At 32.8% G+C, this 22,976-nt stretch overlaps 1 protein-coding gene across 1 annotated transcript in view; it reads right to left on the bottom strand.

Annotated features, from left to right (window-relative positions):
• LOC129227488 (cyclin-K-like) overlaps positions 1 to 22,976 on the bottom strand; it is a 98,132-nt gene that overhangs the window by 74,837 nt on the left and 319 nt on the right. Inside the window, exon 2 of the mRNA XM_054862061.1 lies at positions 10,941 to 10,981. The gene's annotated coding sequence lies outside the window, so the exon portion shown is untranslated. The remainder of the gene's footprint in view (positions 1 to 10,940; positions 10,982 to 22,976) is intronic.

Raw genomic sequence — 22,976 nt, 5'->3', positions numbered from 1 at the left:
CATATATTCCAAATTTCAACCAGAACGTAGCATTACTTCTTGAGATAGGGCACTCAAAATGGAAAAAAAGAACGGGTGATTGCGCTACCCCCTTTTTAGCTGTTGACACAAAAATAAAATCAGTTCTTATACCCACTAAGGGCTACTTGCCGATAAATTTTTCTTTCATTCCGTTCATTATTTCTTGAGATACAGCAGTCACAATTGACGACAAAAAACGTTCTATAGCTCAACCCCCGTTTGAGTTATTGACACCAAAATTGAATCAGCACCTGTTCCTGTTAATACCAACATACGGACTAAATTTTGTTTGATTCCGCCAGTTACTTCCTGAGGAATAGCAAGCACGCGTAACTCGAAAAACGTCCCATTGCTCCACCCCCCTTGGAGGAATTCGCGCCAAAAACTAATGGGCACAAGTTCACATAGGGGCACATATGTGTACAAAGTTTCGTTCGATTTCATGCGGTAGTTTTTGTTGTAGAGCGGCCACAAAAAACTGGTCACACACAGACGTGACACACATACATACACACACACATACATACATACACACACACACACAGACAGACAGACATTTTCCAAAAATGGTCGAAATGGACTCAGCACACCTCAAAACGTACGAATCCGTCAAAATTCGAAATTCGAAAATTTGCACGAATCCAATACTTTCTTCTATATATTAGATATAGAAGAAAGTAAAAAGGTGAAGGCAGTGGTAGAGTTCCCTAAACCCAAAACTATTTCTGAACTTAGACGTTTTTTGGGTATGGTAAACTATTATCATCGCTTTATTCCAGATATCGCCGTGATTTTAGCGCCACTTCATAAGTTTTTAATTAAAGCAAAAAAACGAGATAAGAGGGAAATTCCGTGGGATACTGCCTCAGAAACAAGCTTTGAAAAAATTAAAAGTGCTTTAGCGGAAGCGACTTTGCTTTATCACCCTTCTACTAATGCAGAACTTGCTTTAACAACTGATTGCAGTGATTTTGCGATGGGTGGTGTATTGCATGAATTATCCCCCGAAGGTCCCAAGCCTTTAGGTTTTTTTTCAAAGAAACTATCGGCTACTCAATGTAAATATTCAACTTATGATAGAGAATTGTTGGCAGCATATAGTGCAATTCAGTATTTTCGATACATGTTAGAGGCAAGGAAATTTATTTTGTATGTAGACCACAAACCTCTAACTTTCGCATTTCGGCGGAAACAGGAAAAATCCTCCCCCCGAACTATCCGTCAGTTGGATTTCATATCTCAATTTACTACGGATATCAGATATTTACCTGGCAAGGGAAATTTGGTTGCGGACAGCCTATCGCGAATATCGGAAATCACATTTTCATCTTTAGATGATATAGAAATGTGGGAAAAATCACAATCTGAGGATGAAGAACTTCAGGACGTTTTAGAGGGACGAATTAAGTACAGTGGTAAATTAGCTAAAGTTCCTATGCCTGGTACCGATAAATCTCTATATTGTGATACATCAGGAAATTATAATAGATTCTTTGTTCCGCAATTTCTAAGGCGTAAAATTTTTGATACAATGCACGGTTTGTCTCACCCCGGCATACGTGCTACAAAACGTCTTATCGATAGCAAATATGTCTGGCCAAATATAAACAAAGATATAACTGCTTGGTGCAGAGCTTGTGTTCCGTGTCAGCAGACTAAAGTACATTTGCATACTAAATCCCCGTTAGTTCAATTTTTAGTTCCGGATGAGAGATTTTCTCATATTCATTTAGACATAATAGGTCCACTAACACAAGTTCAAAATTTTAAGTATTGCTTGACTATAGTGGATAGATTTACGCGGTGGCCTGAAGTTGTGCCAATTACTGATATAACAGCAGAAACGGTAGCTCGTGCTTTCGTACAATCATGGGTTTCTCGATTTGGTACTCCGCAAAGGATAACATGTGACAGGGGCAGACAGTTTGAATCTGAACTTTTTACGAGTCTATCAAAGATGCTTGGCATAAAATTAGCAAGGACATCGCCGTACAGACCCCAAAGTAACGGTCTGGTGGAAAGATTGCACCGACCATTGAAGCAAGCTTTGATGTGTTACAAATCAGATTGGTTTGAAGCACTTCCATTAGTGCTGTTGGGACTCAGATCTACGTTACGTGAAGACCTTGGCGCGTCCGCGGCACAGCTGACTTATGGGTCAACTCTACGGTTACCTGGACAGTTGTATGAAGAAAAAACTTTATCTAATATGCCTGACTACGTCGCACGTCTTCAAAGACTGATTAGCTCGCTAAGTCCATCTACTCCTGTTCGGCATGGTCAACAATGGATTTATATCCCTAAAGATCTGCAAAACTGTACACATGTTTTTGTGCGCTTGGATGCTGTAAAAAAGTCATTGCAGCCGCCATACGAAGGGCCTTATGAGGTCCTAAAGAGAATGGACAAGAACTTTTTGATTTCGGTGAACGACAAGGAAAAGATTGTTCACATCGATCGCTTAAAACCAGCATTTTTAATTGCTGGAGATTACAATCCAAGGACTCCTGGAGTTACAACAAGGTTTGGCCGCAAAGTACGTTTTCGTCTCCCAATGGTCTTGTGAGACTGGTGAGGGAGTCTGTGGCAACGGCCTAAACTCAGAGAAACAGCGCATGCAAATCTGGCAAAGTTTATTTAAAAGGCTCCAGCTGAGTTGGCTAGCGCGCGGTATCTGGATTGATGTGTTGTGTGTAAATGTTAGATTATTCCGAGATGGAACTGATTAATTTATATTTATTTCTTTTAATGGTAATGTGTTTTGTTGCAATTTACAATAAATGTTCGCTTTTAACAACTGGATTACCCGTCTCTACACCTTAAATCGGGGTTATACGGTACATGAAACTTTTTGTAATTGTTATGACCTAAAAAAAAAATATTAGAGGGTGTGCGACTTGAAAAACCAACTTTCTTTTTTTGAAACACCCTATCGCAAGAAACCGGTGTCTGTACATTAGTGTGTCCCTTTATAACTTTTGATGTTAAATCTCTTTTTACCAATGTACCTGCTATTGGAGCCTTACGGTGTCTTGAAATAAGACTCCGAGAATTTCATCATACCAAACACGAAACAAGTGAAAACATATTTAAAAATTTCAAAATTTAGTACCAAATAAAAAGATTCTTTCCGCGTCCGATGGAATGTGTTGAAAATTTTTATCTGTTGCCAGTTTGTAGTTGTTGACAAATAAAATACTCGCAATTGATTTTTAATAGTATAAGGTTTCTAAAAGGATTTTCAATTTTCCCTCTTGGTTCTAAATTTGCGACCCAGTCGGAGGTTTAAAAAATTTTTAATTTTAGTTATTTAAAGAATTACGTTCAGATGGCTTGATGCTGAATAAGCTTCTCTACATAAAATGCACTAATAAACAGAAAATTGCTATTTCTGAACTGACATCCGTCTGGCTCTGAGGTACAGATATTAGTTTTAGAACCATTACATAGGGGATAAAAAGAACATTGTTTTTACATCAATTTTTAACCCCCGACACAAAGGAAGAGGGTTATAAGTTTGACGTGTCTGTGTCTCTATGTGTGTGCATTTGTCTGTGGCACTCTAGCATCTATACGGGTGGACCAATTTTGGAGGAAAAAAATTTCGTTCGAAAGGAGAATTGATCGAGAGTGGTTCTTAGCTATGTTGCATCTTTGAATGATTTTAATTCAAAGTTATGAATTAAAAACCTCTAAAAAGTTTCTCGCAATTTTTGCAGTGAAAATATATTTAAAAATTTAGTACCAAAATAAGGAGTTTTTTTTTTTTTTGCACCTGATAGAATGTGCTTGGAACTTCCTTGTTAAATTATAAAGCTTTTTGAATTTGAATTATAACGCTTTTTAAAGCAGATTTTAAATTCAGCTAAGCCTTTATTATTCAGTGATTAGCCCAATGGCAAAAAGTTTTGTAGCTGTCTGCGACAAGCTGTTAGAACTTCCTAATGTGTCTGCAAAATTTTCAGTGTGATTTTAATATAAAAAAATAGACGAGTCTTTTTTTAAATAAATAGTTTTGAAATAAAGCAGGAGGTGCCCCCCCCCCCCCCCCCCCCGCCCAACCAAGACGACGGTGCACCTCCCTAAATTCTATGAAGCACTCCCCTCTCAAGAGCGAGACCCCCCCCCCAAACTAAGTTCAAAATATTTCTCGAATTCCCTACCCCTAAAAGTTTTAATGGTGCAATCTGATGACCCCCGCCCCCCTGTCCTTGGTGGGCACCTGACATTTGGAAACATGCATTGGCTGTTGAACAGGGTCTGTCCATGATTTTTCACAAGAACCTTTATTTTTGTGTGTGAAAAATCAATTCATTTTGTGAAAAAGCAAATAATTTTGCGTGGGGGGAGGGGGAGATTGTAAAATGAAATTTCAAAATGGGTGTTTTTGCGAAATTTTTTCTTTTTTTCCGTTAATAATATAAATTTTTGTTACAAAATTGAAAAAGGAAAAAAAAAAATCAAGCAGTGGTTGAACATTTAACTCTTTAAACTCTTAAAAATCTCAGAATTTCGTTAAAAATATCTAAATTTCATGATTTTAATAACAATAAAAGAAGAATTTATTTGTTTATCTCTTAACAAAGCATCTAAACATCAAAAATGAGAAAAATCCGATTCTCAAAGCGGATGCAAAGAGATTGCAATTCTCAAAGTAAAGGCTCCAAAAGTATAAAAACGGCTTATAAAAGAATTTTAAGTTTTTAAAAATTGTTTTAGAATTGCGTTTTGGAAGCCTATAATAAACATATCATTTATATCTACCGACACAGTTGCAGCAAAACTAAAATTAAACCATGTATTCAGAATTTACATTTTCAACTCAACCACAAAAACGGAATTTCGTTTTAAAATTTTGAAATGATGGTTTTAATAGACTTTTCATTTATTTGCCTTCATATAAAGCAAAGTTAGCTTGAAAAAAAGAGTAAAAGTTCGTTTCTCATATCGGATGCAATCAGATTGCATTTTTCAAAATGAAAGCTTTAATACAGGGTGGTGACAGGAACTGTGAAAAAAAGTTCCCTGACTTTTCCCTGATTAAGTTCACCAAATTTCCCTGATTTACGTTACCAATGATAATGGCTTTCTTTCTTTGCTTTACTTGAAATCCATTGTATGTTTGTATAAAATGCAGTATTTTAAACGTTTTAAGTTATGTAAAGTTGTTGAACTAAAGATATATTTTAAAAAGATGCTACTTTTTTAATAAAATGGTTTTTAAAAAAAACAAGACAAATTTTTTTTTTTTTTTTTGGGGGGGGGGGGATGACCTACAAAACAGTATATTAAATTTTTATACAATGGAAAGATTATAGAAAATTTAAAAAAAAAAAAACTTTACTTCCAGAAACCACTTAGCATAAGAATTTAAGAAACTATTAAAATTACTTTTAAAAACATGTGTATTTATGATAGTTCAAAATAATTTCAATTACTTTTCAGTTCTAAGTTTTCAAACAGTATAATAATTGTTGAAAGAATAACAAGTAATAGTGAAAGAATAGAAGTAATGTAGTTATTCTTATATAACTAATTAACATATTTATGCAAAACAGATGAAACCGTTTGACAACCATTCATAGGTATCTTTTCTCTAATCAAGAACATAGGTTTTAATGAATGAATACAGCATTTTAACAATAAAAAAATAAAGATATTTTCTTAAGTACACAAGTTAACTCTATTTCAAATGATTTCAGTATGTAATGAGGAAAAATCTTAGATTGCTCTTGTAACAAACAACATCTGCGGTGACAACAAATAGTATAATGCAAAAAACAAAGTTTTTTTTAATTGAAAGTTCAATTTTAGCAATTAAATTAAAAATGCGAAGTAATATCTTTTAAGCTTTTATAGTATTAATTCAAAAACCAAAGATTTCTTCTTGAAATCGTGATTATAGTATGCTAATTACTTTGAGACAATGGAATAAAGGCAAAGGAGCTAAGGCATAATTGAAGGCTTCCTATTTGCCTGTATGGTTGTTTATTTTACGTAGCATTGAAAGCGTAAAAGGAAATTTCAAGCTAGGTAAAATAAACAACCTAACAGACACAAAAGCAATCTTAGGAAGTTCATCCTGTGGTTAATAAGTAAGATTCAATACTTTGACCCCTAATGCAGAATACTTGACGATGTTCTGCAAGTACTTCAAGCATTGTATACACAAGCAACCAATGTGACCTTTTCCACAAATCGGGAGCCCTAAATCAAAATCGTTTTATACAGGAGGGTTTTTTTCCGCGTTTTTAAAACTTTACTGTAGCTATACATTTATGTGGAACCTAAACCAATTGAGTCTTCAAAAGTATTTTATATTCTTTCTAAAATGCATAGAAAGAGCAAAGATACAAAATTTTATGAAAATCCGAACCTAGGCGTCAAGTCACGTTTCTTTTTGGTTAATTTTTCATGGCATGAAGGTGAAATTAAAATAATGTAATAAATAAATAAATTACAAAAACAATAAATAAAATGAGTCGAGTTAAGGTTGCAAATAATAAAACGCTTCAAAACTTTCTAATCAATTCGAATATTTTCAGAATGCAAAAGGATTGAAATCTCAAATAAGACACGCAATTTTCGGCAATGGACGTGTTTCAATGTTGACATGTATCCAAAACATACGCTTATGGAGGAAATTGCAGTGGATGAAGGTCGATTGGGAAAAATAAGGAGTAGGGGAAACACAAAAAGGCTAGAAAAATCAGAATCATTTCAGATTTAGAACATGAAATTTCTGCCAAAAATCTCCAGAAACTGCCGATTTTGCACAAATATCGTCCAACTCAAGATAGAGCTTTGCAGAAATTCTGCAGATTTCTTTGAGTTCAAAGTAAATCTAAAGTTCCGGCAGATGACTTTTTGAATTCAACATTTTTCGCGAGCTTTCCGCCGAATTATCGTATTTTCGAGAATTTTTGATTTTCTTTTAATTTTAAGAGCTCTGCAGAATTTCATGATGAGTTGGAAGGTATTTTCAGAAAACCTGCAGTTTCTGCAGAAATTTCACAGAAATCTGTAGAATTTCTGCGGAAAATTTGTCTGAGTTTTCCTCTCGCATTTGAACAGAATTGTTCTGCAGCTCAGGTTTCTGTTCTGCGACGTACGTCGCAAATTTAGTAGTGTTCTGCTTTGGGGACTTTGACATTGAGGAAAAAAGATGCACAAATATGCGGCAGTGTATAATCGCACCTCATTAATTTTACTTTTTTTTTAACAGATAATTGGCGGAAAATGAGTAGGGAATTAAGAGTACTTAATTTCGTAAAGCAAAAAAAAATTTTTTTCTTCAAAAAAATCAATTTTCCCTGATTTAATGTTATTTTTTGAAAATTCCCTGATATTTCCCTGACTTTTCCCTGATTAATAAAGTTTCCTGACTTTTCCCTGATCTCCCTGATCTGTCGACACCCTGTTTAAAAGTATAAAAATGGTAAATAAAAAGTTTATTAACGTAAAATGATTTTAGAACGATAATTTTAAAGTTGGTAACCCTATTTGAAGCGATCACATTTCAATTCACTGATATATGCTTTTTTTTTCTAAGTCATTAGCGTGAAAAGTCTTTACACTGCATTTTCAGAGAACTTTATAACATCACCACTGCTAACGATATGATAAAACAAACAAGAAAAATTATTCACTATGATATTAGTTATTTCTCACTTGCATCAGAGAAATGTGCTGACTTTTTTTTTTTTACAGAGAAATATGCGTTACTTTGATTTTAGATTTGCTTTTAAAAAGATCGTTTTGTTTTTTTGTTTTGGTGGGCGGGCGGGCAGCCAATCACGTGATCATGTGTGCCATCATTCTCTCCTCGTGTCAGCAGTTCATGCAAATAAATGTCCGCCAGTTTCAGACAATTTTTTTTTTTTTTTTTTGCGGACAACTTTTATTTTTTTAGCGCAGTCAGAACTGTCGGCGATAAGATTTCGGCGATAAGATTTCGTTGATTGTTGGCCGACAAGGAAATTAAAAGCAACGGTTTAAAATTGTAAAATACTTGTTCAGCGGTTTTTTAAATTTTTATTTTTAGTTTAAAAATGGCTTGTTGCACCTAAATATCATGCATTTAATTGCACTCCTTTGGGTTATAAATGGGACTTTTTACAAAATATCTGTTTCATTAACATTTCAGAGGAAAATATTATCAAATACTTATTAATTAAAACTTATTAATGCCTATATTTATGCTTTATAAATATTACAATAAATTTTAATTGATTAAATTGGATCTCTCTAGCCTACTTTTGGACAGTTTAAGACACTTTTGGATGGCAAAAAACAACTGTCCCGTCCAAAACCCAACCCTGCCTCTAATACTTGCTAATAGTTATGAAAGCCCATTTTTTTGCTAAAAATCATCAAAAATGTGGTACAGAGTACAGATGTGATATACCCCCCCCCCCCCATTTGGCAACATTTAATTTTTCTCCCAATGAGGCGATAATTTCTTAAGCAAGGCATCCCTGGCCAAAATAACCTGTGTTTGACAACCCGAAGGCAATCTTAGATCTGTTCAAACTTGTTCACTTGTTATAGGTTTCACACAGGAGAGATTCTTGTCTTTTCGTGCAATATACCTTACAGGAAAGCTTATTTTGTATTAGTTTAAATTCAGTAGTTGTGTTTTGATGAATAAATATTAGAAAATATCAGTTTCTTCAAACTTGAATGTTAATTAAAAGTAAACTCCAACTTAGTGTGTATCTGTTAGATGCCATTGTCATTTTGTTTCAGAATGAGTATGAGGATTTATAGAAAATGGCTCTCTAATATTTGTCCAGAAGACCACTTTATATTTCAGCAAGGCAAAGTGCTTACTCAAGTGTGATTTAACACAACGAATATTAACATGAATAATATCAATGCATGGACTTTTCAAAATAAAGGCATCAAAAGTGGCACATGAAAGTAAAATTATTTTTATAATTGCATTTTGAAAGACTTAGATAAACACATTTAAAAGATCTATTGATGTAATTATTGGAAAAATAAAACAAAACAAAAACTTTGTTTTAGATTTTTGACATTTGACTCAAAAAGAATAAGGAAATTTTTCTTCAAATTTTTGATTTAATGATATTAATCAAAATAAGAATAAAACGTTTTTGTTTGCCTCCTGACAAAACATCAAAATGATTAAAATTTGATTCCCATATGAGATGCAGATTTTTTTTTTTTGCTTAATGAAGGCATCAAAAGAACAAAAAGTGCAAATAAAGGAATTTATTTAAGCATAAAATTATTTTAGAATTTTATTTTAACATGTCCACACAATGGGTATTATAAATAACTGCCGACATATTCACAGAACATACCAGTTTTGCAGAACATATGAAAAAATACTGGAATGCCAAGGAATAACCAAGGCACAATCACCTCTGCATAAAGGAAAATTACTGTAAACAATGCCAAAAACATATTTCAAAATAAGGTTTCACATTCTAAACTTTTTTTATACTTTTACTACCATTATTATACTTTTTCAAGAATGATAAGAGCAACTACAGTAAATACCATTTCAGCTAAGATTTTGTTAATCCCCAACAAATTAATTACATATTAGAAACAATGCATGAATTCACAACTAAATATATATTCACTAGAGACGTACCGAGTAGCACTTTGGCCGAGTAGCCGAGTACCGAGTACTCGGCCTTTCACTACTCAGCCGAGTACCGAGTTACCGAGTACTCAGCCTTTCACTACTCGGCCGAGTACCAATTATGTTTTAAGAAGAACCACCGACACACATGTGATGAATTTTGAACCTATTGGAATAGTAGTATAGATCTCCTTGTCCGTATAATAGTTTTTAAAACTAAATTCCTGCTGAAATTTAATTACTCATTATATATACAATTTTGTTTGTGTCAAAAATTTTACAAAAAAATAATTTTTAAAATTAAAAATAAATAAATAAAAGGTATGATTGATAAAGTTGGAATTAAAACAAATTACAGTAAAATCCCTCTAATGCGGACACTAACAGGACAAATTTTTTTGGCTGATTATAGAGGTGTCCGCAGGATAAGGTTTTAATAATGTTATTTGCATTGGAACTGGGGAATTAAAAATTGTCCGCATAAGAGGGGTGTCCGTTAGGAGGGGTTTCACTGTATTCCAATCAATTATAGTTCTAGTCCGCCAAACATAAATAATTTTTAAAAGCAGATAAAACAAATGTGCAGGAACGCTCCAGACACATGTTTCTGCCCCCCCCCCCCCCCCCCGTTACAAGGAATGTCTTTTTCAGTGCATAACACGTGAGCTAAAGAATGAAAAGATATTCAACAAAAAATCCGACTTTTGTCGGATGCCTTTAAATCTACGAGCCCCCCATTTTGTGCATTGAAAAAGGAATTCCTTGTAATGCCAAAATTCGTGTCTGCAGAGTTCCTGCACTGTGCTTTTAAGGTTGTTTTATTTCCTTTTATTTCTTAAGCAAAGGTATTTTTACATTTTTTATAACTAATTTTTGTTTGTAGCAAAAATCCATTTTTAATATAAAAATTCCATATTTTCTATACTTACCCTTTTTGCGTAATTTTTAATAAATAAGTTTTATTAACTTTGGGGACATTAAAATAAAGATTTATTCCATTGAAGCATTACAAACTTCATTATTCTCAAAATTTAAATTTGACTTATAAATTTTAATTGTAAATGATTGCAGAATATAATGCTTGCTCTTTTTTTTAAAATAAATTTTAGTATCCGTCCTGGACAATATTCAATTTTTTGCAACTACTCGGTATTGGCCGAGTACGGAGTAGTTACCAAGTACTCGGAACGTCTCTAATATTCACAATAAAAGAAATTTCGATTCAAAGGAATGAATTGGCTGGTCTTAGTTAAAATGGGATTTGATCATATCTATGCTTCAAATTTTATGTAAATGTACTTACATGAGCACCAAATCTGAAATGAAGTTTCAGACACTCACAATCTGCAAAAAAAAAAAAAAAAAAAAGGGAATAAAAAAACTGAAATTTTTTAAACTTTACATTTAAAATGGCAAATTTATACAGTTGAACCTTGAAAATTCGGCACTTTGTAAAATTCTCGACATTTTTTTAATTAATTTCATTACATTTTTTAATTAGGCTTGGTTGCATCCAATTTCCATACTTCTCAGGAAATGCACTGTTACTGTTTAGAGAGAGCATCAAATACCTAAATAAATTTATGTATACTTCAGAATCAGTGAATTAAAGATCAAGAATAGGAAATTTTTCTGGTTGCCAGTGGCAAGTAAAGGCAAATCCATAGCTCTCCACCTTTTTTTTTTCCAGTTTCAACTTTTTTAAACAAAAAAGTAACCAGAGTTGGCAAGTTTTTGCGGGGGGCGGAAAAAACCACGGTTTTTACCGCCCGGCAAAAATAGGTTTTTGCTAGTTTTTGCCACAATGGCAAGAATAGATTCTGTGTAAACAACTGACAGACAGTTTTTTTTCCTTTTATATAAAAGTAAAAGCATGAAAAGATTTTGATAAAATTTTAATTTAATTATTTTTATAGTTAAAAAAAATTTAAGGTTTAACTTACTTTTAAAGTTATGGAGCATTTTTACTTCTAAATTTTTAAACATTAACATAAAATTTCAGTTTGTAACATCTAAGACAAATAATTAACTTACAATGAAAATGTAATTAGCTTGTTTATCATAGCATTTTTTACAGAATACTAAATATCTATATAAAGTACACTTAATCAAGATGCAACTATAAAATAAAAGAAATAAAAGTAATTAAAAAGAAAAATACACATTTCTTTGGATTGAAATATCACTTAAATCATCATAGTATATACCATCTTCATCAAAACCTATTTGTTGTCTAAGCATGGCATAGCAATAAACTAGTTTCGTGAGAGAAGCAACTGACAAACGGTTTCGTATTTTTGATTGTACAAAAGAAAAATTTGAGAAATATCTCTATTGCAACAGAACTTGCAGGACACATGTCATATCTGGCAACATTGACTAGCCCTCAACAGATAAAATGAAGAAGTGAACTGAATGAATCGGCCATGTTGAATCTCACTTGTGTACTTGTTGCGTGTCTTGTTCCAGGTTTCTTGTTCTTGTTAATGTTTTTATTTTAACTACCTTTGAGAATAAATGTAATGTTATAACCAAGTGTCACCTCTCTCCATACATACTACGACATTGGCGACGAGTAAATTGGAAAATATTACAATAAGATGCCGAACACTGGTATTGCTCATTTGCAAAGTTTTGTCGAAGGGGACAACTTTGTGGAATATCTCATGAGAGCGGAATTTTTCTTCGAGGCCAACAAAATCACGTCCGACGATGAAAAGCGTGCCCTTTTGTTGACTGCAATTGGAAAGAAGATGTTCTCATTGCTTCGCAACTTACTTCAGCCGAAAGAAATAAAAGATGTAAAATATGCCGACATTGTGAAAGTTTTAACGGATTACTATTCCCCGGCTTCTTCAACCATTATGGAAAGGTTTCGCTTCTACAATCTCAAACAAGGTAATGAAGATATTTCAACATTCATTGTAAAAATAAAGGAACTCGCCAGCAAGTGCAACTTCGGTGCATTTCTAAACGACGCACTTCGAGATAAATTGGTTTGTGGATTACAGTCCGAACAAATTCAAAACAAATTACTCAGTGAAAAAGACGTTGATTTTGCTAAAGCTTCTGAACTGGCTCTTGCTATGGAAACAGCATCTAGAGAGACCAAGTCACTAAAAGAAGAAAATCAAACCGTCCTCAAAATTCATGAGTATAAGAAAGTAAAACCAAAAGATTCGACACGGAAGAATTTTGGAAAGCCAACATATCCTCATCAAATTACAAAAGTAATAAAATCGTGCAAGCACTGTGCTAAATTTCACAGAGGAGAGTGTAAATTCAAGAATGCTACGTGTTATCAATGTGGTGTAAAGGGTCACATTAAGCCTGCATGTAAAGCTTCAAATACGAATTTTCTTGAAGGTGCTGCAAATGTAAGTGATAAACCAGAACCTTATTTGAATAACATTTTTTCTAAAAATTCGGGTAACGTAAGTGTGAGTGAAAAATCAGAATATTTGAATAACATTGTTATGTCTAAGAATTTGGGTAGCGTTAACCCATATACTACTAATGTTCATATCAATGGGGTGAAAGTGAATATGCAAATTGACACTGGCAGTGAATATTCAATTATTTCGTTAAATAAATTTAAAAAATTGAAATTAAATTGCATAGAGTCAAAACCAGCCCCAATATTGAAATCTTACACTAACAATGATTTAAAAATTGTAGGAAATTATGATGTACCCGTAATTTATTTGAATAAGTGTTACAGTTTACCATTAATTGTGGTTGATTGTGATAATGATAATAAGCCTATTTTGTTAGGTAGAAAATGGATCAAAATATTGAAAATTAAGATTGATGATTGTATAAATATGGTATTTGATAAAAATGTAAATTTTGATAATGTTTCTTCTACTGTTGAGTATTTTAAACATAAATATCCAAATTGTTTTAATTTAAATGATACAACTGGTATTTTGGGTGTACCTATTAATATAGCAATGAAATCGGAAACTATTCCCATTTTTTGCAAAAGTAGACCAGTCCCTTATGCTTTAAGAAATCTTGTTGATAAGGAGTTGGATACTCTTATTAACAATGGTGTTTTGTACCCTGTTGGCCATTCCAAATGGGCAACACCAATAGTTGCTGTTACCAAACTTGATGGAAATGGTAGGGAAGCTGTTAGAATTTGCGGAGATTTTTCGCTTACTGTCAACAAGTTTTGTGAAACTCAATTTTATCCTCTACCATCTCAGGAAGAAATTATAACTAGTATGGGAAGTGGGAAATATTTTTCTAAAATAGACTTATCAAAAGCTTTCCATCAGATTCAAATTAGCCCTGAATCACAGGAATTGCTAACATTAAATACCCCCAGAGGTTTACTCAGGTATTCTAAACTTCCTTTTGGGATCAAATCAGCTTCTTTTCTTTTCCAACAAAAGATGGATGAAATATTGAAAGATTTTTCGTATACAAATTGTTACATAGATGATTTATTTATAAGGGCAAATACAAAAGAAGAATGTATAAAAAGAACTGAAATTGTTTTGGATAGGCTAAATTCTTACAATGTTAAGATAAATCTTTCTAAATGTGAATTCTTTAAAGACAGTATTCAAGTTCTAGGGCATAAGAAAGATTTCACTGGTGTCCATCCTTTAGATGAAAAGTGCAATGATATATATCAAGCTTCGGTGCCTACAAATTGTACTGAACTGAAAAGTTATCTTGGATTATTAGGGTATTATTCTCATTTTATTCCAAATTTATCTAATACTCTTCGTCCACTTTATAAATTACTGGAAAAAGATGTTAAGTGGAAATTTGATAAAAATTGTGTAAAAGTTTTTGAACATAGCAAAACTTTGTTAAAAAAGCATAATATCTTGGTTCATTTTGATATGGCAAAACCAATAGTTTTGCAATGTGATGCATCAGACTATGGCGTGGGGGCTGTCTTGTGTCATGAATTTCCTGGCGGTGAGCTTCGACCAATTTTTTTCGCTTCCAAAACTTTGAGTAAAGCTGAAAGAAATTATGCTCAAGTGCATAAAGAGGCTTTGGCCATAATTTTTGGTATAAAAAAGTTTAATAAATTTTTACAAGGTCAAAAATTCACCATCGAGACAGACTCTAAGCCATTGTTAACATTATTTGGTCATAATAAACCTGTACCAACTATGGTTAACGCGAGAATGCAAAGATGGGCCATTATCCTTTCAAATTATGATTATGTAATAAGGCATAAAAAGGGTACAGAGTTGTTGCTCGCTGATGCACTATCTCGATTACCATGTAAAGATGATGAACCAATTGATGAGTTCACACATTTCATATGTTTCTTTTCTGATTTTGAAAATTTAAAGATTGATGATATTCAGAGAGCAACATCTCTTGATCCTTGTTTATCAAAAGTGTTGAATTACACTAAGTTTGGTTGGCCTACCGATGTTGAAGAAAATCTTAATGAATTCAAAAAGGTAAAGAATGAATTAAGTGTTGAAGGAAATTGTTTACTTCGAGCAAATAGGTTAGTGGTTCCTGAAATAAGGCATAAAAAAGTGCTGGAGCTTCTTCACAATGAACATCCAGGTATTTTTAGAATGAAGCAGTTGGCTAGAGCTTATTTTTGGTTCCCAAAAATTGATCAGTTTATTGAAAATTTTGTAAATAAATGTATACCTTGCCAACTCACAAGACCTTCAGCTCCAAAAGTAAAATCAAATTTTTGGCCTTTAACTGGCAAGCCTTTTGAAAGAATACACATAGACTTTGCGGAATTTGAGGGTAAAAATCTTTTAATTGTTAAAGATTCCTATTCGAAATGGATCGACGTATCTGTAGTAAATAGCATTGATTCAAAGTCGACAATAACTCAATTACGAAAATTATTTGCTTGTTTTGGCTTACAAAGTGATGTAGTATCTGATAATGCTCAGCAATTTAAATCTGACTTAATTTTAAAGTTTTTTAAATCCAACGGGATTAATCCAGTAAATTCTCCACCATATCATCCAAATTCTAATGGTGCAGCGGAAAATTCAGTATCTATTGTTAAAAACATGTTGAAAAGACAAACATTTTCTGATCGTAAATATGATAATTTTCAACATAGATTAGATTCGGCACTTTTTGCTTATAGGAATACTCCTTCATCAGTAACGTTAAAAACTCCTGCAGAGTTAATTTTTGGCTATTTGCCACAAACTGCTATTACGAAGGTTAGAAGTAATCATTTGTTAAAAGAAAAAAAGTATCAGGATTATCAAAAATCTTATTTCAATCGCAACGCTACTAAAAGAAATTTTGAAATAAATGAGAGGGTGTGGGTTAAATCAATTAGAGGTGATGTAATTAAATGGTTCCCTGGTAAAATTACTAAAGTTATAAGCCAGAATACATTTTTAGTTAAAGTTAATAACAAAACACGATATGTTCATTCTGATCATCTTAGAAAGTCTGCAATAGACGAGGAAAAATTTAGTTTTTCAAATTTAACTAATATGAACCGTAATGTTAATGTACCATCCATTAGGAATGCTATTTTACCTGCATTAGATATTGCTAGCAAACCTAACGAAGAAAATGCTCAAAATAATTGTGCAAATGAAACATTACCTAATGCAGAACCGTCAATAGTTAAGCCCGAAAATCCTCCGAATGCTGAATCGCAAAAATCACCGATACGTTCTACCAGACCAAAGCGAAACGTAAAACCCATTCAAAGATATGGCATTGATTCATGAATGTATATATTACTTTGTAATAATTTATTTTGTACATCATTGTGTATTTTTATTTGTTTACGAACTTAACAAATAAGGAGGAGAGTGTCATATCTGGCAACATTGACTAGCCCTCAACAGATAAAATGAAGAAGTGAACTGAATGAATCGGCCATGTTGAATCTCACTTGTGTACTTGTTGCGTGTCTTGTTCCAGGTTTCTTGTTCTTGTTAATGTTTTTATTTTAACTACCTTTGAGAATAAATGTAATGTTATAACCAAGTGTCACCTCTCTCCATACATACTACGACAACACATTTGAAGAGTTGCGACTAGTGTGCAGAAATCTTTAGGTACTATACTGCATGTAAATGCATTAGGGTCATTCCATGTCAAGTGATCCAAAATTTGGGAAATTTTTTCCCTCACCCTTTTGTATTTCTTTGAAATTTGGCTCATTGATTGTACCCTTCGAGGTAATCAAAAGTCCAAATTTTTAGATTTTTATCTCTATTATTTTTTTATTTATGACACTTTGATTTTTCGAAAAACCCTCTTTTTTTCATGGATGTTTGAACATAAAATGGACGATAACTCAGCACCAAATATAGATAGAAAGATTTGGTAAAAAGCATTTTAAAGTACATTAGTTGCTGTTTAATTGGATATGCAACATGACTAATTTCAGAAAATTTTTAATTTTTAAAAAATGAAATTTAAATTTTAAATTTAAATTTCTTAGAAAAGGTATAATGAATTTTTTTTAAAAAATTCTTAAAAATGTGTGTGTATTTTATCTTTATTTGTGCAAAGTTTCAAGTTGGGATCTCAATGGGATCATATTTTTATGAATTTTTAAATAAAATTTGACTTATGAAATAATGACATTTTTCAGATTCTAACTAGTTAAATATGGGGTTTTCTTACTGAGGATGGTCTAGTAAGTAATAATTGATCATGATTATGCTTGAAATGAGCTGACATGAATTTGTAGATTGGTAAGCCCCCCCCCCCCCCCAACACTTTAAATTTTTTTTTCAAAACATTTCGAAAATTAAAATTAAATAAATAAATAAATAAAACAAAATAAATAGTAAACTTATTAAAAGTTGGTAAATAATCTTCTTTAAATGAAGAAAAAGCCCCCTTCCCCCAGCACCACCACTTTTATTTTTTTTTTCAAAACTATTTTCAAAACGCAAAAAATAAATAAATTAATAAAATAAAACAAAATGAATAGAAAGCATATAAAAAGCTGGTAAATGTTCTTCTTTAAAGAGAGACGAAGTACATTCCCCTCACGCCTCACCTGACGCTTTTTTTCGGACCTAGTGTTTCTTTTTCAATCCGAACTTCACAAAATTTACTTGATTAATTCACTATCTGATAAGGAAAGTTATGATTTATTTTATCCCCTACCCCTGCGCCAACTTTGAATTTTGGAGGGAGGAAAGAAATAGTTTGCCCCAAGATCATAGCAAAATAGGAGTGTTTCCCCCCATTTTGTTTCATTCTTTTCACACTAAACTAAAAATCAATCTAAGTATCAGATCATATGTATCTCCGCATAAAACTGTCTTTCTACAACATTTGGAGTGCGGCAGTCTTCTTTTCTTTAATGCTAGTTTTCTTTTTAGTTTCAGTTGTAAAGGAGAGCAATGAAGCGAGATCTATTTATGCATATATTAAAAGCAGTTATAGATCAAACAAATTTTGCTAGTTTGAGCTAGTGATGTAAAATACCCGGTTATTTATTTTTAGGGGTAAATACCCAGGGTATATAATCGGGTAAATACCCAAAATGGGTATTTACCTGGGTATTTATTTCAAAAATTTATATTCAACTAAAATACTTTTCTGTATGTATCCCACTATGTATATATACAGGGTCTATTCCAAAAGTAACGCAATTTTTTAAAAAAAAGTACTTTATTGAACAGATTTGAACAAACACTTTTCTTCAAAGTAATGTCTTTGGACTTCTGCACATCTCTTCCATCGTCGACTGGTAAGTGCCCTGAAAGGCGTTTTTGGGGAATTCCCCTAAGATCTTTGTCATGGCTGATTGGATCTCTTCTAGGGATGAAAAATGGGTTCATTTCAGGCCTGCCTTAATCGGGGGGGGGGGGAACAAAAAGAAGTCTGTCGGGGCAACGTCAGGACTATATGGGGCTGGGACAGCGTTTTCAAGTGGTGTTTATCCAGGAACTTGCGGACTCACAGCTCGTTATGGCAAGGTGCTTTGGCACAAACTTGCCTCACACTTTTCTCATCGCTAAATCTTGAGTAATGCGAAACACAGAAGTAGACGACATGTTCAGTTCATTTGCAACCATCTTGATAGTCAATCGAGGGTCAAAGTCAACAATTGAGGAACACGAACCACATTGTTGTCGGTTTTGCTGGTTGACGGCCGCCTAGAGCATTGTTCATCTTGAACCTCTTCCTGGCCCTCTTTAGAGGTCTTTAACTACCTCAAAACTCATGAATAGGACTGAGAAGAGTCCTCGTAAGCCTCACCATGGGCGCCCATATAGGGGGGCAAGTGGGGGCTCAAGCCCCCTCTTAGAAATTAACATTTCATTGCTTTTAGTACTTTTTTATTTGCAAAAATGTAAAAACATTTCTTTTCCATAATTGAATAAGTTATTAAAAATGTCAAATTTTTATAACTCTAATCGAAACTAAAATCTGTTTCTTTGAAGAAATATCCTGCTAAATTACGGGGAAAATATCTGAGCCCCTTCTTAAAATTTTGCATATGAGCGAGAATTTTGTTAGTCTCTTCAAGAGATTTTGTTGGTTAAGCAACCCCGTGTACCATTTTTTCCGTGACACGGTCGATGCGCAGAGGTTGACATTAACTTACGTTTGCCCACTTCCACAGTTCGGAGAACCCCGAGACTGGTTTTCCGGAAAACCCCTTAGGGTCCCCCCTTACCTAAACCAAGTAGTTCGATTATACTCCGACCAATAAAAGCGGCTTGGAAAAAACCATTGCATTACTTGCAGTATAATACACCTTGTATAACCAACCATATACAAAACAATTTTTGCCCAAAAATTGTATTTTGATCACATACTTAAAGAATTATTGTGTGAAACAACTTAGCAATCTAATATGATATTCACATTAAGTGTGTTGGATATGCCTAATCAATGTTGATAGCCAAATTTCAGATATAAAAGGCCATTCTACAAAAAGTAAAAAGCTTAACTGGTTACAAAAAAAGCAAACAGTTTCTACAATTATGACATTGAAAAGAAAGATTATTTGGTTCACACCATATGTTTCTTTCATAATTTGATCAAGTCTTTCAATAAAAAATATTAGAAACTGTGTAATACATATATGTATGTATCAGTTTTACCAATTATTTCATATTTAGATTTGGTACAGATGTGATATACCCCCCCCCCCCATTTGGCGACATTCGATTTTTTTGCACAAAATTAAAATATTTTTCTCGCCAATGAGGCGATAATTTTTTATGCATGGCATCCCTGGCCAAACTAACCTGTGTTTAGCAACCCGAAGGCAATCTTACAGATCTGTTCAAACTTGTTTACTTGGGTTGTTTGGGTTTCACGCAGGAGAGATACGTGGTGTTGTTTCGTGCAATATACCTTACAGGAATGCTTATTTTGTGTTAGTTTAAATTCAGTAGTTGTGTTTTGAAGTAAAAACATTAGAAAATGCCAGTTTCTTCAAACTTGAAGGTTAATTAAAAGTTAACTCCAACGTGGTGTGTATCTGTAACGTGCCATTGTCATATGATGTATTGTTTTAGACTGAGTGTGAATATTTATACCATATAAAAAGGTAAGTTCTTTATTTTAGAATTCAAAAAAAAACCTCTCACTTCCAAAATTCTTTGTTTTTACAAATCCTTGAGGGGTTCTTGTAGTTTTTAACTTTATTTTTACTGTATGTAAATTAACTTTACAGAAATAGTACGGTTATTTTGTTCTAAAAGTTAATTCTTATCGATGCCACGAATTATTTAAGACATTCTATTAACGTGCCTGCTTTAGGTACTGCATTTTATGTTAACAATTGAAAGTTCTTTCGGTTGTACTCTTAAAAATGCTGAATTTTATTAATAAATCTGCACAATAATGGTGCATATTTCACACTTAAAACTGTGTCATTATTGTACACTGAATGGAAGGAGCCACCCTTGGGTGTCTCCATGAAAATATACATAACTGTGACCATACTCTGACTGTAATGTATATTAACAGTCGGAGGGATAACGGACCGAGCGGAGCGAGGTCCTGGCGAGCCAGAGGTCTCATAGTACTTTCGTAATGAGACCGAGGCAGGGCCGGCGAGCCGAGGTCTCATTACGAAAGTACTATGAGACCGAGGGCTCGTATCCCGGAGAAATGATGAAAAAAAAAATTAATGCATTAATTTCAACTTGTAATTAATACAATAATTTATTTCATTGTATTTTAATATATTTACAAAAAACCCCGGCCCTGTACATTTTTGAAGCATATATTCGTGATGTTTTTTGTTGTGCTTTTATGTTGTTTTTATATATATTGTGTTCTGAGGTGCTTTGATCATGTTTTTTTATCTGATTTTTTCCTGCTGGCGCTAAAAAAGCATCGCTAAGAACGATGTATGACATATGTCGTCATACATCGTTTTCTTGGCGACGCTTTCTTGGCGCCAACAGGAAAAAGTCGCCAAGGGTGGGGTATATCACATCAGTTCCTTAGATTTAAAAAAAAAATTCTCATTCACTTTTTGCATTTTTTTTTTGTAAAATACCCAGTTTTTGGTATTTACCCAGGCCTTGGGTAAATACCCAAAAAATATTTACCTACCCACTGGGTATTTATCCGATCCACATCACTAGTTTGAGCATAAAACTTCCATGTTGTTAAGCTTCATTCCAGATTGCTCTTCCCCCTCCCTTTCCCCCTCCCCCTATCGTCCCACTTTTCGAAAGAAAAAAAAAGCTGCAAATGAGTGGTTCTATTTGTCTGTTAAAGTTTTCTGACTTTTAGTTTGTATGACCCCCCCCCCTATTTATAAGCCTTAGTCACTGCTGATGTTTAGCAACGTGCATCCCAGTTTATTATGATTATAACTCTTACGTGCCAGCTTTTTTTTTTTTTTTTTTTTTTTTTACAGTTTTGAAAAAAAAAAAAAAAAGATAAAAAGTGGTTGTGTGGCAGGGGGGGGGGGTACCAATCTACAAATTCATGTCAGCTCATTCAATTACTACTTACTAGATCATCCTTAGTAAGAGAACCCTATATTTAACTAGTTAGAATCTGAAAAATGTCATTATTTCATAAGTCAAATTTTATTTAAAAATTCATAAAAATATGATCCCATTAAGATCCCAACTTAAAACTTTGCACAAATAAAGATAAAATACACACAAATTTTTGAGAATTTTTAAAAAAAAATTCATTATACCTTTTCTGAGAAATTTAAATTTAAAATTTAAATTTCATTTTTTAAAAATTAAAAATTTTCTGAAATTAGTCATGTTGCATATCCAATTAAACAGCAACTAATGTACTTTAAAATGCTTTTTACCAAATCTTTCTATCTATATTTGGTGCTGAGTTATCGTCCATTTTATGTTCAAACATCCATGAAAAAAAGAGGGTTTTTCGAAAAATCAAAGTGTCATAAATAAAAAAATAATAGAGATAAAAGTCTAAAAATTTGGACTTTTGATTACCTCAAAGGGTACAATTGATGAGCCAAATTTCAAAGAAATACAAAAAGGTGAGGGAAAAACCTTTGGATCACTTGACATGGAATGAATGACCCATTATTTCTTTAGTGAGGAAAAGTTGATATTTTTCTATATTCAAGTAAATATTCTGTTATTAATTACATAGCTTAAAAATCTTAGTGGGATAAAAAAAAAGTGATTAAATATATCTATATATATATAATTAGAATTTAATCTTTTTATTAATTTACTAAGCTTAAGTAAACATTCTTTGTTTTGGCATTGAAGGAATTGGCTAATTCTGAAAAAATTGTTTTAGCAAACATTTAAAATCTTAAGTCTTTTCCAACATTTGTTTTTTATTTATTTTTCACCTTATAAATTAGAAGTAACATAGAAAGACATAACTAAAATATTAAAGTGCATTATTTATATTATATTGTCACTATTTCTTGATTAACAATATGTTACTTTATTTGCAATTAGGTTTTTTCCATTTTTGCCGGTTTTTTCCATGGTTTTTTCCACTGTCCCGGCAAAAATACCTTTTTGCCGGCAAAAAACCTAACCCTGAAAGTAACTAAATAATAAATTAGGAGCATTTAAGTTACAAACACGGACCGACAGCCTGGCTATGACAGCCAGAAACAGCAGTTTTGTCCTTATTATGGACTCATCAGTCTGGAAAAATCCAGACTGATGAGCACTAACAAGGAAAATGCATTAAAAGTATTTACATTTGTTTAAAGATTTTTGAAAATTAAAATGATCGTAAACAAGATCATATAGTAAATCATTGCAGTTAATAAAAATAATCCGATTGGAGTTTATATAATTAGAGATAAATTTTATTACGTCTGGCTTAAATTTTTGCAAAGATTTCATAAAGTGAAACATGCCAGAAAAAAAAGATCTTAAAAATATCGGTTTTGGAAAACATGCACATT

Source organism: Uloborus diversus, chromosome 8 (genome assembly GCF_026930045.1).
Source record: "Uloborus diversus isolate 005 chromosome 8, Udiv.v.3.1, whole genome shotgun sequence".
Lineage (NCBI taxonomy): Eukaryota > Metazoa > Arthropoda > Arachnida > Araneae > Uloboridae > Uloborus > Uloborus diversus.
Note: the sequence above shows the minus strand (reverse complement) of the source record. Positions and strands in the feature narration are given on the sequence as shown.